Here is a 16,510-nt window from a genome sequence, read left to right on the forward strand (position 1 = left end):
ATATGATTGAAAATGCATTTTTTTCAGGACTCTTTGAGCACAGAATAGTCTTGTGGCAAGGGCATTATATTAATTAAGAATTCAGTTTTGGACTCAGCTTTCAATTCTGCCACAGAATTTTTTCATGGCACTGAGAAAGTCACCTGGCCAGTAAAATGTGGATAATGAAAACCTCCTTACTCTAGTGGAAGGATAAATGTTTTCACTGTTGAGAACCCTTTCAAAATATTCTGATGAAAGCCAGGTACTATCACAAGGATGCTCATGCTGATGTCTCTTGTATTTGTTTGATAGTCTCTCTTCTAAGGTTACTGAAACCTTTCCAGGCTTCTGGCTAATTTCAAACTAATACTTTTAAAAAAAAAAGAAAACATGCATAGACAAAGCAGTCCCCTTGTACTCAAGCCACAGAACCATTTAATTTCTCTCAAGTGTGGAATTTCCAATATTTCAAGTCTGAATTTCTGACACAATCAGCCTTCTTGGATCATCTGTTTGCATGCAGTTCCACTCCTCCCCCTACCTCCCAATACCCCCGCAAAGTGGGAGAAAAGTGAACAGAAATCCTTAAGCTTAAATATTTCTCCAGTTTTTTCTAACACTTTATGACCCACTGTGAACCCTATCTTGACCCCAGCCCATGTGGGGTCATGACCCACAGTTAGAAATCACTGGCCTAAATCACAGATGTTAGTTGGGCTGCTTCTCAGAGGTGACTAGGCAGTTGTCCACTTCTGTGGCTGTGGTGCGCTCTTGGAGACTATGATCTGAACTGCCAATAATGAGATGTTATGCTTCATCCATGTCAGAGAGTTTGCCCCACAGTGTTTAAGGAGAAACAAAGAGCATACAGCATAAAAATGAGGCTTCTGTTTAAGCTCTTTGCCTGTTATGACTCCTGGGCCCTCAAGCTGTTTTCTTCCTTATTGAATTTTTATCCCAAAATGACTCAGATGCTAAGATGAGATACTTTTTAACATTACAGTCATTTGGCATTGATTAGACATAGCACCCCAGGGAAAAAAAAAAAAAGGGGGGGAAAAAAAAGAGAAAGAGCGAGAGAGAGAGAACTATATGTCAGAAAAAGACCCAGATGAAAAGAGGGCATAACATTTAAAAGAGGGCTGTGTATACTTTGGATGTTCTCTGACAAAGAGTTCTGTAGAGCTGGCAGCAACAGAGACACGTTGAAGCAGAGTGCAGCAAAAATGATCAGCAACCAGGAAAATGAAGTGTGGATAGTAGTAGAAAAGGAAAACACAGGAGAGTACATAAAAGAAGATCCAAATGGAGCAGAAGCACTGAAGAACATACTAACATTGCCTCAAAGGGGAGAAGAGATATAGGAAAGAAATCATTGGGAAGGAAATCATGCGGCTTGAGAAGGGGAGGCAGTGACAGTTGATTTATTTTAGTTTAAGAGCAGGAAAGACAATGCAGAGCTGACAGAACTTCCTTTCTTGGCCTTTCACTAAGCTATTGGGTCTCAAGCCTGCATACTTTAACCTGGGAGTGACTGACCTGTCAAACATGGGTATGCCACATTATGGTTTTCTTTCTCAATCTAGAGATTACTATTGTAGGTAGGAACTCATCTAGGGCCTGGTAGTGGTTGATGTCTCTCAAACAGGCAAACTGCAAAGCCATCTGCTACCTACAAAGCTATTTCTTGCCCTTATGACAGGCAAGAAATTCCCAGGTCTGCTGGCATCAAAATCAAAGAAATGAGAACTGTTGCTTCTCCCAGATCTGTTTCCTGAGATGTCTCAGTTCAGAGCTCCTCAACTGCTTTGACCTTGCTTCTTGCAATTCAAAATGCTTATTCTTTGGCCCCAGTGATATCAAGGACAGACCTGTGCCAAAAGTTCCCAGAAGCACATTAGGTTAGCTTTTCAGACCCATTTCCTTGACAGGGTGTCCTCTCTTTATTATCCTCTTCCTTTAAATGGGCACTTGCAGTGAAGACAGTTTCTCTTCCATTCCCAGATTAATTTGGACCCTAAATATGCCCAGGAGCTTAAGCAAGTTCTGTTCCAGAAGTGCAGGTGTATGGCTGCTCTGGCTAATATCCCTCTTCGGGGACACCTGACTGGCCCTAGCTGACAATGAGCAGACAGGCTATGCCCAGGATTCTGAAATATTATTGTTCTCTTTCTGTGGCATTAAAATAACAAACTGTAGAGGATGCTTACTTCATTTTTCTCACTGTTTGACAGCATTATTTGGATAAAGATTGCCCATGATCTTTATTCTGCAGCACTCTCTTGACTTCTGAACTACAGATATGTTCTGGCTAAACTTAACTTTGGCAGGTACCTCACATAATCCAAGACCCTCTGCCCTCTTTACAGAATACCCTTGTGCTTCTTGCCCCCTTTTGTCCCTCACCCATAGCTTTCTGTCTGGTTATTTTGTGTCTAGGAATTTTCCATTGGCTCAACATCTGCCTTCTGAAGATACATTTGGAGAAGGTGTTATCTTAAACTTTAGTCAACTTCCTTAGCAAACCTATTGTTTTTTCCAAGTTTTTTTGTTAACTCTGAGAACCTTCCACTGTCTTTGGTTTGTACTTGGTGTGTACATGCTAGGGATCCTGTCAGCAGAAATAGCTAACTTTCTTATTTTTATGTGAATGTTTAAGTGCCAATAAACCACTGCAATTACTTTTGTTGTTTTAAACAACATTTTCTGGGATATAGTTGGTCCCAGCATCAGGCACAGAATGTCTGTTCTGGGAGAAAAAAAAAAAAAAAAAAAAAAAACACAACTATTTTCAGGCATAGTTTATCTTGAAAAATAGTTATGTGTGATTGTTACTTTTTCGTTTGGAAATCAGTAGCACTAAACAAGATCAGAAGTTTGATGAAAGAGAGGCACTTTCTGCTTGTCACACATTTTTGGTTCTGATATCACCTGACAGAGAAACTAATGTGTATCTGGTTTTATATAACACATACAGAGAGAAATGAGATGCCTTTGGTTAGCAAACTTTATTGTAACAAAATAAAGGTCAAGACCTTAGCAAAAGCCATGAAGGTTCAAGAGAGTGTACAAACAGTCTCTCCTGTTCCATAGGATTAAGCATCACCATTTGATCCCATTAATGTCACAGATCAAGTTTCATTGTACATAGGACACAAAACTGAAAGTGATCCTACCAGATGCATATACAGTCTGGACTCAGTTTTGCCTACCAATGCACTTGTGTATCCACCAGGTTACAATTCCAGGATTCATACAGTCTCCACATGGTAGAAGCAATGGTAAAAAAGTTTTCTGCAATACCTCTTTAAGTGTCCCTAGCCATTGCTAATTTTACCCTTAATGGCATAATGGGGAGTCCATTTTAGCCATTTCTCCAGAGAACTTTAAAAACCACCAGGATCATAACAACTTTGATTTTAAAAATATCTCTCTACAATCTTGGTCTTCTGCCTATTTCCACTATTTTTATTTTTATTTTTTGAGACAATGTGCCGTTTTCATTATTTATCTGCTCTTGAAAATCCATACACAAAGATGTATATAACATAAAGAAAACTGGAAAAACAAATAAAGAAAATATAATTTGAAAGAAAAATAAAGCCCAACCAGCTTTCAGGATTACCTGGATTTGTGTATACATTAACAAGTTGAAATATTCTATCATGAAGGAAATGAAAAAACAAAATCCATATATGTTTGCATGTTATGAGAGTGTCAAATAGAGGGGATTCAGTAAGAAATATAATGTCCTTTGTTAGGTGAACATATTTGGTAAATCATGTTTTATAGCTGAATGTGAATTAGACAAGCCATAACTAATTTGTGAGATTTTGACTGAATGCCAATATTTTTGTTACATATATGACATTTTAATCAACTTCATCTCTGAACTGAAACTCTGTTGGAGAAGAAAATTTCCATCCGACCTGTCTTAACAGTGGGCAAAAAAGGAAGAATGAAGTGGTCTAGAAGCAAATTTCTAAGTTTGACAAAGTTTGGTGAAATATAATGAAATAGTCAAATTAGATGTTGAGAAGGAAATAAAAACTTTTATTATGTAACTAATTGGGTTCCCTCAGATATAGTGTGACTTTGATACACTGTACAGTAAGTAAGCTACTCAATCAACTTCCTCTTATTGCTGCAAAACACTTGATATGAATGGTATGCTCATGATTCATTAAGTCCTCTGAAAAACTAAGGGTTGATTCAAATGCTTTAGCTCTGCCTTGTTAACCTTGTTAGTACTCAGCGAAAGGCAATGAGCTGAGAAAGAACAGAGCTCGTTTTGCGAGCACTCTGATTTACAGATCCCTGATGCAAAGACACTATCTTTGAAACATTTATTACAGATGTAAGAATTGTAAGTCTTTGATCACCATGTTGTTAATTAATACCCTATTTGTTAGTGTCACCGATTGAATACTGGAAGTGCAAAAATTCCACATGTGAAAGTACTTAATATAATCAGGTAATACATTAGTGAGGTGCTGCTCAGCTGTCAGTCTCTTGGAATGTCAGGGCGTGACAAGAAAAGCACTGCAAGTACAAAAAAAAAAGTGGGAGGGAGAAAGGTGAGATCGTGGGTAGGATTTTCATGAGAACTGTCCAATAAGGGGGTACCTCTAGCTAGAAATGCTGGGGCTTGCACTATCTTCTGTCACTGGTGGGATATGTACTATGTGATGCTGACTGCACAAAGGGTTTCTACAGAATAATTAAGAAACAAAACAAGAGCCTGCATGAAGGAGAAATGTCTTTCATGCAGATGACTGACTATTTCTAGGTTGAGAAACAATTGCCAGTTTCTTTTGCTGTTGTTATAAAGAGAAGTAGGTACTGGAGTGTAAAACATTGGCGTGCAATAGTAAAGAAAAAAATCTGAATAATTCAGGGGTAGGTAGATTTCCTCTCAAAGAAAAGATTTCATATTCAGAGGTAAGAGAGATTGAATTTTGCCTACAAGCATGCTCTGTCTTTCAAAAGGATGCAAGATGTCTGTGTGCTTTATGTTCTTTACACTGTGCACCTATGCGTCCCAACTCCTCTTGAAAAAGGGACGTTCTGCAAACAGAGAGGATGTAGCACTTAGGAACCAAGACCCCTGCTGGAGTCTGAGGAGAGAGAGGGGTGCCCCTACACAAAGACATTTTGACCAGAAACGTAAACCGAGTGCTTTAGACCATTCTCTGAAGAAAGCCGTTTCTTTCTGATAAGACTATATAGGGAGAAGACAGAGAGGTACAGCGAGTGCAGAGGAGAGGGAGAGCTCTTTGCAATAGAAAGCTACAGCTGCATTGCAGAATTCTTAACGGGACTATGATTTCAGGTCACTGGTAATGTGATGATGGTCCCACCTCACCACATTACTTATTCTCAAATGGGATACAATGTTTTACATGACTTCTGTGCTGACTGGTAATCCAGTGAAGCTTTTAATCTTCTCCAAGAGGGAACTGGTCTGTGCAACGGAAAGTCTCTTATGTCACTCCTCAAATAAACCAGACACGTTATCTCAGTAGTATACTTGTCCAAGCCCTAGAAAGCTTAGTTCTACTGAAAAGTTTTTAATACAGAAAAGTAGGTGAAATTTTCCTCTGTGTTTGAATCTACGTGTGCCTGTAGACACGTCAACCTGTAATTACATAGTATCAAGGCAGATAACTATCTCTTTTCTGTATTTCATTGCTAATGACTGATTGAGAAAAGGACAATATGAACTGACTCAACAGAAGAATCAAATACTGTCATAAATATTTAACTGAAATTCCCAAACTCTCAATTTTGATCTTCAGGTGGAGGGTAAAAACTGTGTAAGATAAATTGGTATAAGATGAAAGGAGTTTCTGTGGTGGTTAATTTACTAATACCAAAGCTGGCTTTAGCACTCAGGTTTTGAGAGGCTCAGAGACTTAAAATTTGGTTTTGTTGTCTTTCAAATTAGTAAAATGAGAAAATTTAAATTTTCTAGCTATCATGATATGGTCAGTAATTTTCAGATAGTTAGAATGGCTCTGTACAAAATGTACTGGTATAATAACACTTTCTTCGAATTATACTAATTAGATATACTTACAATGCGTATAAAAATTTGCTTATGACTGCTTTTGCTTCAACTTGTGTTTCATCCATGCAGCTCAGTGGCATTTATTTCTTCCATTTTTTTGCCTTTTAATTTTTTTTTAATCTGAACAACAGATTAAAGTGACAAGGTATGGTCTAGGCATTAATGGACACAATGTGTTTTAGTGGAAGAAGTAAAAAAAAAAATGGAAAAAGATGGTAAGGAAAGTGAGAATGATATCATATGGAGATTTAAAAAAAAAAAAGAGAACAGGGACCCTGGTACAACAAAAAACACAGAGGACCATGGATGAAAGGAATGAAAAATAGACCACTTTCTTTCCAGGAGGAGAAGGTGGAAGCTTAGGGCAAAGGCAGAAGGGAGAAATGATGACTGGATGTCTGTCCTTTTCTTTTCGGTTACTATCACCATCTGTTACTGATAATTTCTCTCTTTTTGAAGGAGAGCTGGTACAGTAAGTAAGCCAGCCCACCAACATAGCCAGCAAAGGAAAAAGAAGAGAACAGGTTAGAAGAAAGGGTTTTTTATATCTGATGGTAAACACTTTCATCCTTCCCTGCTGTTTGAATAATGCATCCTAATTTGACATGGCTATACTGGTCACCAAGTTCATGCTAAGGTTATATAATCATAATCTGATCATTTTTCTTAAGTGCTGCTCTGCACAGAATCCTTTTATGTGAATAAAGGAAAGCAGCTATTCTAGTCCTTGTGATTTTTGGCTTGGGTGTATAGAGGTGTCAGCCAAGAATAAAAATACCTTTATAATCTTTACCCTTTTCCCCTACAACACTTGTGAGTTGTACTATTATCTCTTCATTGCCCTTATATCAGCTGAAATAGAATTTGGTGTTTAATAGTATTTGGCTTTGATTCAAGTTTATTGAAGCATTCTCCAGAAAATGAGTGTGGTCTTCAGATTGTCCCTGGCCATACATGAATGTCTTCAGATTTTTTTTGTAAGAGTCCTCTATATGTGGAGGCACTAAGTTGGAACTCAGTCCCATGTCATTGTTCCACCTCTGTGTCATGTGTCTTCTGTGACTGGTAAGGTCTAGATTTTCTGGGAAAAATGAGAATGTCTGCATACTGTGTCAAAAAGGCCTCAAGTTCTGTTAATATTTTTCTGATAAAGTTAGGAGCATTGCCTACCAGTTATCCACTTAATCTTCCTTTCCCAGCTGCTAGCTCATCTCTGTGGAAAAGGCAAAAGTTGTAGTAATCCTTAAAATCTTGTGTTTTGGGGGGAGGAGGTTATGGCATTGAGGAATTGTAGTCCTGTATAGAGTAATACTTTCTCAATATTGTATTAGATTTGCTATGTTTACAGAAAGTGGCCACCCCTGTGGCAAGGAAGGAGCTTTCAGGTACTCAGAAAGCCTTTGCCAGTCCTTTGTGTCACCTTCCTATTGCTTTGATGTTATAAATGCACCCCTTGTCAGATACCTTCAAATGAAATAAGGTAGTAAGGCAGTCAACATGCTGTAAATTGCACTTGAGACCTCATCTCAGTATTTAAGTGTGCCTTTGCCTGCATTTGATGGGAGACTTTAAAGGTAAATGAAGTTGCATCAAGTAGCTTGGGTGGGTCAGCCTGTGACCATCTTCTTTGTGAATATAATTGCATCAGTAGGAAAGGTTAGCCTTTCTGGATCACATGAAATTCAGGCACCTGCTATTCTGCAGTAGGAAAAAAAATGCTTTTCAGAATTATGTTGTCCTAATTTATGTAATTTATGTTATCCTTAATTTAACTTCATAAACTGTGCTTCATATAGTTTGGTTGGCTGTTGCATAGCCTGCACTTAAGCTAGAACAGTAAGGATGAAGCATTCCTTGGAGGCTGCCTTCTCCACTGATCATGGAGGGAATCTGAAAACATAACTTCAAGTAGACATTTAGCTTCTGGATGACAGAGGTTGCAGAAAATGTGTCCCATGTATACTGTTTTCAACGCTGCTGAAATATTGCTTGTGCTGGGGTGCCGCTCATATGAATGACTGGCCACAGAAAACTTCTTATTTAGTGGTAAATTTTGTCTTTCTCTCTAGAAAGCGTACTATTTTTCTGCACATGTCCATCCAATGAACAGAACTAGGTTCATGTGAATTTTACACACGAGATTAGTTATTTCTGTAAGGAGTTACTGTTATCTGACTGTAACTTTAGCAAATGACGTAGATGTGTAGTACCCACACAGCAGTAAAGCTGTTGATATTGAAATACAGTATCAGCTGTTTTTGTTTGTTTGTTTGTTTTCCCCTTGGGTTTTGTATGTATGTTGTGTGCTTGCTTGATGAAGGTTATTTTTTGGATTTCAAATTTTGTAACCAGCAGCAATGCACTGAATAGATTCTCCTCTTCTGACAGCAGTGCTACTATCTGAACACCATTTCCTGTAGAACAGAGAAAATAGAGTACTACAGGGAGGGTTTTTCTGTGCTTCTGTCTAGGGTTCAACATGGCTGAAAAGTGCTAGTGTGTATCTCCGTGTTGTGCAGATGGTTTGCTATCAAACTGAAAATGCAATGCATACTGGTTATTGAGGTCTTTGTGCAATGTACAATTTTGTGCAATTCATCTGCGTCGTGTGTGCTCAATTAATCCAACACTTCCAGGAACTGTTGGCTTTACAATGTAAATGGATGGAAAAAAGGAATAAGTCCTGAAAAACTGGGACTTACAATAGCGCTAATGTTATTTGTCAATGGTGGTTTTTGCAGATAAATTCAGGAATGTGAGTGGAACACTTGGATGCTACATCAATACATTATAAAAGAAAAAAAAATCATGGGGAAATGAATTATTTTCTATTTGGTGCTGGCTTTGGATAATATACAATAAATAAATATACTGAGTCATTTACATCATAGGAATTTTAAATAGGTTTCCCTGCACTGAGCCCCACTGAACCTTTGCACTAAATGAGGCAGGGTTCCTGTGGAAAAAAGTGTATGATCATGTAATTAAAGACTCTATCATAATTAATACCCACAAGGAAGCTGAATTAAGGCTGTGGTCAACATTAATTCCGTTGCTTCTTAACATTTGAATGTCTGACTTTCTGTCCTTAAGGTTTCAGCACTGGTTTGAGTTTTAAGTCTAACAGATGTTTAAAACTAATGATCAGGGGATCTTGGCCTGGTAGGGTAGAAAAGATGTCTGGGATTAATGTACTGTGTTACTTTTGAAAGGTTTGGGATACATGGTATTTTCAGGGAGATTTACTACATATTTATAAATGGATATGTTGTAAGATGACCAAAATTTTTTAGCCTTCAGTAAGAGTTAAACCAAAAAGTAGCATAAAGCCTTAAGAAGAGTTTGGTTAACTCTTTTACAGTATTTTAGTTCCTGGTGTTTAAAACATCTGACCCTTTATGATGCCTGTTTTCTTTAATGTGTGGTCTGGAACAAGACTGGAAGAGAAAGTCATGCTGTCTCTGGAGCTGAGAATGGCTACTTAGCATCCAAATATGTAATTAGGGGGATTTTCATGCCTTTTTAATAAGTTGTAGTCATTAGTAAATTGCCAGTCTCATACCCCTCAAATGATTCAGTCTTTAAACTTGACTGGACTGGCCCAATTCCATGCAGAGCAGATGCTTTTTTGTTTCATTTCATTCTTTCCCTTTTGTTAGGGGCTTCAGCTGCAAGGAGGAAAAAAAAAATGCTAGTTGCAAATAAAATGCAGGACAGTGAAAACATAGCTCCTCTTCTATGCCAAAACCAGACACAGAGATCTCCCTTCCCTGCCTTTCTCTGGCTTGAAAGTAAGTGCTCTGATACTGCATCACCCCCTACTCCTCTGGGGAAAACTGAGATAAATCACAGATCCTGCATAAATAACTTTAGAATTGTATTTTTCTAGGTTTGTCTACATGGACCCTGAGGAAAAATAATGCACATTAACAAGAAATATGTAAAGTGCATTAAAGTTCATGAAAACTAAACTGCACAATCCCATACAAATGCTGTCACTCAAAATTACATTGACTTTAATTTCTTCAAAATTAATTGACCTCTAGCGTAAATTTGGGCAAACTGAATAAAAACATATTGGCTCTGAGTTAGAATGTTTATAAATCAGTTATCAAATTTAAATCCATTTCTTAATTAAAACAACTAAGTATTTGATTAATTACAAAGTAATTACAAATGAACTTTTAAATTAGGTTGGTCATATGGCATTAGGCTGGTGTTTTAGTTTTAAATTGGACTAGTTATATGGCATAATTTCTTGAACCAGAAAGGCACCAGGCAGATACCCACAAACCTCTTCAGTTCTGAAATTGTCCACAGTGTTCTGAAATGCTCTTGGCAGAACCTTTTGAATCCCTCATATTCATTTTGTATCGACTTCAGGTTAGAGACTACAGTAAGGATGATGGGTCCTAGTGTTTTTTGCTTATTTATTTCTGTACCATATATGCTCAAAATACAGCAAATTATGCAGCTGTGTCAAAGCTTACCATCTGCCTCCAGGTACATTGTTTTGTTTGTTTCTCACAGGATTCTCACAAGCAGATGAAATGGTGCACAAAATCTTGTGAAGACAGTTTTTTTCTGTATTCATATATATGTTTGTACTGAGAAAGTTAGCAGTACTTTAAATTAATGGGCCTTCCAAGACCTTTTGTCATCTTCTCAGGATGTTCTAGTTGGATGAATGAAAGTACTAATCTTGCTGTATCACTTTTAATTTACTTCTGAAAATTTCTTCCCTGCCTCTTCCTAAAAGCACGGCTAATCAGGGACTATTGTACTTGTGAGATGAGGGGAAAATAATTAACTGTCGTTCTGAAAACAATCCTAAGAACTGTCTTCAAAACGGTATGCTTTGAAACTACAGAAGTTATGGATTCATATATACATAATGGAAGGGGAACTTTGTGTTTTCACTTCTGATAATTTCAGGATTTTGAGACAGCTATTTCAAGATGTATATGAAAGGAAAAACACAGAATTACTCTTGAAATAAAGCAAAAGCCAGCAAACACTATTGGTACAACATCACACAACATTGTTCTGGGGACCTAAAGCATGGGCATGCTTTAGTAACAGCAACCAGCCTGTAGAAAGTAGACGTTCTCTTCTACTGATGCTGTCAGTGTATCTGTATCCTACAGAGTTCATTTAATTTTTCTCAGTTGTACATCAAATGCACACCGTTTAGCAGATCACAGGGTGCATTTGAAGATCTGAGTTGGATGTGTTGCCAGTGTTATGTACCTCATCAGTTGCAACACGTTTTCAAGGCTTGTTATTTCTACATTAGAGGAGCATTTGACTTCAATATTTGCAGCATGAAAGGAGTGTGCAAAGAGACATGAGAGAATGCGGGAGAGTTATTAAACTCTCTCTGTTTTGAATGTGCAAGTGCTAAAGGAAAAGCAAAATAACTTCCAACCCATTGAAAACTAGTCAAATATAATATACATAGACCAAAGAAATACACACAGAATGCCAAACCCATGACTAAACAGTTACGTGGGATGACGATTCAGCTAACAGTGCATATAGGCATTTACTTTATATGTCAAACAGATGAATTATTGCTATATTATTGTCTGGCAAGCCTAGCTATTGTATTCAAGGGATGGGTATGCTCTTATAAGTTAGATAGGGCTGCCAAAGATGTGGTTAAATTGGAGGTTGCTGCACAGACAATTAAGAAAATAGTTTTCTAATACTTGGAACTTCTGGAAAAAAAAGTTTTCCTTTTAGATCCTACAGGATCCTCTCCCTTTTTCTTCAACAAAAGCTTTTCTAAAGGAAATTTTAAAAGCCCTGATAGCCCCAATCTTATTCAAAGAAGGTCTAGAGAGTCTGTCTGATAGAGGGAGATGCATGTGCTGCAGTGAACGTGTTACTATGCCTCCTGATTCTGGGGAGAATTCTTAAGATCCTTCCAGCTACGTTATTCTCTGCAAAAACCCATGCAGATTTTGAATACCTGTCTCTGTTTCAAGTCTGCCTTGAACCACTGTACACAATCCCTGCAGCCCTGTGCGTGTGGGGTGCTTTCAGTCCACACACGTCAATTCAGGCAATCTTTTGTGGTCCTGATGCAACTCTAGACCAGACAGCTGAAATAAATCCCAACTGTCTAGCACAGGCCCAGATGTTTGACTTCAGCCACAGGCTCCCCCAATCAGGCAGATTAACTTGTATAGATTACTCATTTTTTTTAATGTTCATCCCTATCTAAACCGTTCAGGCATGCAGCTTTCCAAAGAATGGAAAAGAACGGGAAAAGAAAGAGAATGGGAAAGTAAAAGAGAAGAATTAAAAATTTCCTTTCGTATCACTGAAATCCAAAACCTGTACAGTCCCACTATTTCTCCCCTTCCTGCTGAATTTATCAACACTCACTTCTTTATCGTGCAATGTGCAAGATGTATGGCATATGGTAAATTCAGAAATGACCTAGAGTAAGCACCAAGTACTTTTCCTTGTTCTGCCTCCAGTCCAATTTCTGTCTTGTTAAATATGGGGAGGGAATCAGGTGGGTCTGTGGTGGGTTTGCCCCCACCACATGGTTGATATCCATTGAGTATGGCAGAAAAGTTTTCTGAATATATTGTTCTCAGTGTGCTGGCACAGTTGCCACTTGTGAAGTCTATAGTCATGGTTTTTGTTATTATTATTATTATTATTTACCTCTCAAAGTGTGATCATTAATTTTTCATTTCAAGTCACCTTAGCAAGCAGCAGTGTTGTCACCCTCACTGATTTCTAGGTGCTAAGGCAAGCCTCACTGGAGACATGCACAAGCTTCTCCAACAGAGGTGTGGCTTGAACGGAAGGAAATTGATATGAAGCTATGATTATTTTCTTGGCTTATTAGTGGTTCACAGTAGGTAGGGTGTAAGGAGGAGGCAGTGGAAGGAATCCAGCGAATGAAAATGAGGTTGAAAGAAATGTCTCTGAAAGTAGTTGGTGAATTACCTGCTTCCTAAAATCAGTATAATGAGCAGATACTAATATTTTGCTCCCTATTTCAAAAGATTTTAAGGGACAGTTCAGAAACCCTCATATTTAGAAAGAAAACAGTCTATAGGAATGATAGCAAACTTTTCCTACTTGAACCAGAGCAGATAAATTGAGTGCTTATACATAGGTTCTTTAACTCATTTTTAAGCACAGTTTCAACTTTTACTGGTATAAAGAGGCACACCTGAAACTTGTACTAAGAATGTATATTAGTGTCTATGGATGTCACTTAATAACTAACTCATTAACACTCTATTGATCCATACCATCTGGATTTTAGTTTCTGTTGCTCAAAAACAGGTACTGCTAGAAAAAGCACAAGAAAAAACACTGTAACATTTTACAAAGAAGGGAATTATGTAGCATCAACAGTCCCACTCTCTGCTATCTCTGGGGACAAACCTCTCTGAAGAACAAGATCTTGTCCTAATTCTTTTGTTTGCTGATGACTCACAAACCTGTTGAAAAAGACTTTGCCTATCATCAGTGCCATAATCCAAGTGGAGATCAGTAGCCCAGGCAGCCCTGTTTCCAATAACCACTTCCTCTCTGGTCCCAGCGATCACTGATAACTATCAAATGGTGGGTGTACAACATCCTGTCCCATTCACAACTGGAGCTTTTATGGTGACTTTGTATTTTCAAATCCCAGGAAAATGTGGGCACCATATGACAGAACTGGCAGTTCTGTCATGAGATTGTTGGAAAGTGAACCTGAAAAGCATAGTTCAAGGACTTCACATAAAGCACTAATCTATAAATCCTGTATCCTTGGCTGATCTTGTTGTCTCATGTTGTTGGGGCTGTGCTATTATTACATACGTAATGACAGCTTCTTGTAAGCTGCTTCTGAACCATACCCCCACACACCTGCTGACTTATTCCTGCCAGTTCTCAATACATTATTTACTAAAGCAAAATTGATCTTTTCATGTGGACACATGTTTTTCTCTTAGCTCTGAGCTTCTGAAACAATGGAAAGGAGCAGAAGAGGTGTTTTTAAGTTAAAGCCAGGTGAAATGAATTGAAGTTGGGGACATAAACTGCTTAATATATCTTAAATCTGGCACCTTTCAAAGAAAATAAGGAGTTTTGTCTTTAGGTTACTTTTTATTGGCACATTTTCTATTAGAAGAGAGCAATTGGGGAAAATCCGGAGTTTTTCAGGAAGGAAGATTTTATGGGCTCAGAAACATTGAGCGGAATCCAGTCAGAGCACACTTTTCAGTCTGTCTTGACTCATCTCTATCTCTTTCCCTGTTCCAGGAATGTCATGGGCAAATGGCTTTAGTTCTTACAGGTCTGTGATTATCAGAAAACCAGTGCCTTTGTGCTGGTCACAGAGTTACTGCAATGGTGACTCTTAGTAACAAACAAGGTAAGATAAATTTTAGATACTGTTTTTCAGTTTCCTGAGCAGAAGAGCCCTGCTTTCTATTGTGAAGTTAAGGATGAAAGGTTAACTATTTCAGGCCTTTCAAAAGTCAGACATTTTGTTGCATTTCTTAGAAAATGTGGGGCTGACTTTGTGTTCCTCATTCTGCTTTTTTAAGGCTTTGTTTTCTATCACATCTTGCAGACCAGCGAAATATTCTGGCGGATCTTGATGAGGTGCCTTGTACCTCCTTCGAAATAGGACATGATTAAGACATAAATTCAACCCCAACTTGCAGAGAGAGATATGAGTGGGCTGTCATGCCCTCTTCATACCTTTCATCAGTGAGACTTCTTAGACTTGGAGCAGATGCAAAGCCCTCCAACCCATCCATGTCAAAATGTCAGCTCCTTACCTATAGTCTCATCTGGCAACTACTATCTTGGCAACTACATAACAAGTGGAGAAGCCTGCACAGAAATATATTTGGTTTTATAACCCACCTAAACCTGCCCACAAATTGAAAAAAGCTATTCTCTGTTATGTGTCTATCTGGCATATATTTGTCCATCAAATTCATGTCCAGGCATATGAAAATAAAGTTGTTGCCCCATGTAACAGTTTGTGTGATTCGGAATAAGACCTGCTTTTGTTGGCTTGTTTGTCTTGAAAAGATTTCAGATACAATGGATGACTGAAAGAGGAAAATCCAATGGTTGCACCCATGGGCTGGATAGCAGAGTTCTGCCACTTTGGCAGTTTACAGTAATTCAGTAGTGTTTAGGATGATAAGAAAGCAATTTGGTGAAAGTGAGGTAAAACAGTTAATACAGAGCAAGATAAAACTGCAGTTAATTCAACCATCAGGAAGCTGACCACTGAAAAATGGTCCTGATATGTCATTTTGAGTCAGTCCAGGTTGTGATTTTACTCAATCCACTCCTTGTTTAAGTTTCAGTGTTAAAAAGACCATTTGTCAGACTGTCACTCAAACAAACTTTATGCAACAGATACAAAGCAACCATAGTACATTGCCCTGGTGCAACAAGACACAGAGGCCCTTGCCAGTAGAGTTTTTCTTATGCTGTTTGTATTTCATCAACCTTTCCAAAAGATAAAGATGTGATGTTGGTGGGAAACAAAATCCAGTAGTCCAATGGTGTTTATCAACTGGTTAGAGCCAGAATTGTATGAGAAGTCAAACTGAAAGTAAGTAAAGACAATAAACAGAATGATAGATGTACTGGCACCTATTTGCATGTCATTTCACATCGTTGACAGGCTGGGATATAGCCTGTGCATACACAAATGTGCTTTTGCCCCCTCATTTTTGCCATGCATTCTCTCTGCAAGCAGCCGTGTAACTCTGGCACCTAAGTTCAACAACAACAACAACAAAAAAAAACAGCTCAGTAGAATACTGTGCAACAAAATACTGCTTACAAGCCTTATTACTTTTCATAGTACATAGTCAGCAAGTAAAGAATATTCATACAAAAATTTCTACTAGCTTCAGCAACCAAACACGTGCTTCTATTTTAGATGAGAAATTGAAGGAAGGAAGCATACAACAAACAGTTCTTTTAAAACAAGAAATCTTCAAGAATAAATTGTGATTCTTTTCTACTTTACAAATAGCCACACTAACATCACTGAAACTGTTACATGAGCTTTCATTACTGTGAATAACTGTTCCCAGACACGATTCCTAACTGGCATTGAAAAAGTGATCAATTTGGAAAGTAAGGCAAAAAAGTCCACTGGTAAAATAAATAAATAAATAAATAAATAAATAAATAAATCTCCTCTCCTTTTCCCACCAGACAAAAACTGGAACTGACAGAAAAACAACTCTCTATTACTGCAACTGGATAGCTGATATTCAGAAAAGAGAGGAAAAAAAATGTGTTATGATGTCACGTAATTTCTCAGTGGAGAGGAGGAGGACAGATAAAATCTGATCCGTAAGCCTTTCAAGTTTTTGGAATTTAAGTCAAGTAACTATGGGGCTAATCCAGGTGATATTGATATTAATCCAAGGGTTAACATATAGCTAAAGTCTATAGATA

The 16,510-nt window shown here is 37.9% G+C and overlaps 1 protein-coding gene and 1 long non-coding RNA gene across 3 annotated transcripts in view; both read left to right on the forward strand.

Moving 5' to 3' along the window:
- LOC308185124 (potassium voltage-gated channel subfamily KQT member 1-like) overlaps positions 1 to 16,510 on the forward strand; it is a 524,663-nt gene that overhangs the window by 377,305 nt on the left and 130,848 nt on the right. The gene's annotated exons all lie outside the window — the stretch shown is intronic.
- LOC308185230 lies at positions 157 to 15,756 on the forward strand. Of its 2 annotated transcripts, none has more exons than XR_013943216.1 (3): positions 157 to 4,923; positions 9,712 to 9,843; positions 9,926 to 15,756. It is a non-coding gene; the product is annotated as an uncharacterized lncRNA (long non-coding RNA). The 2 variants fall into 2 exon arrangements; XR_013943217.1 differs by having other exon boundaries at positions 9,942 to 15,756.

Source organism: Anser brachyrhynchus, assembly GCF_964034855.1.
Source record: "Anser brachyrhynchus genome assembly, chromosome: 1".
Lineage (NCBI taxonomy): Eukaryota > Metazoa > Chordata > Aves > Anseriformes > Anatidae > Anser > Anser brachyrhynchus.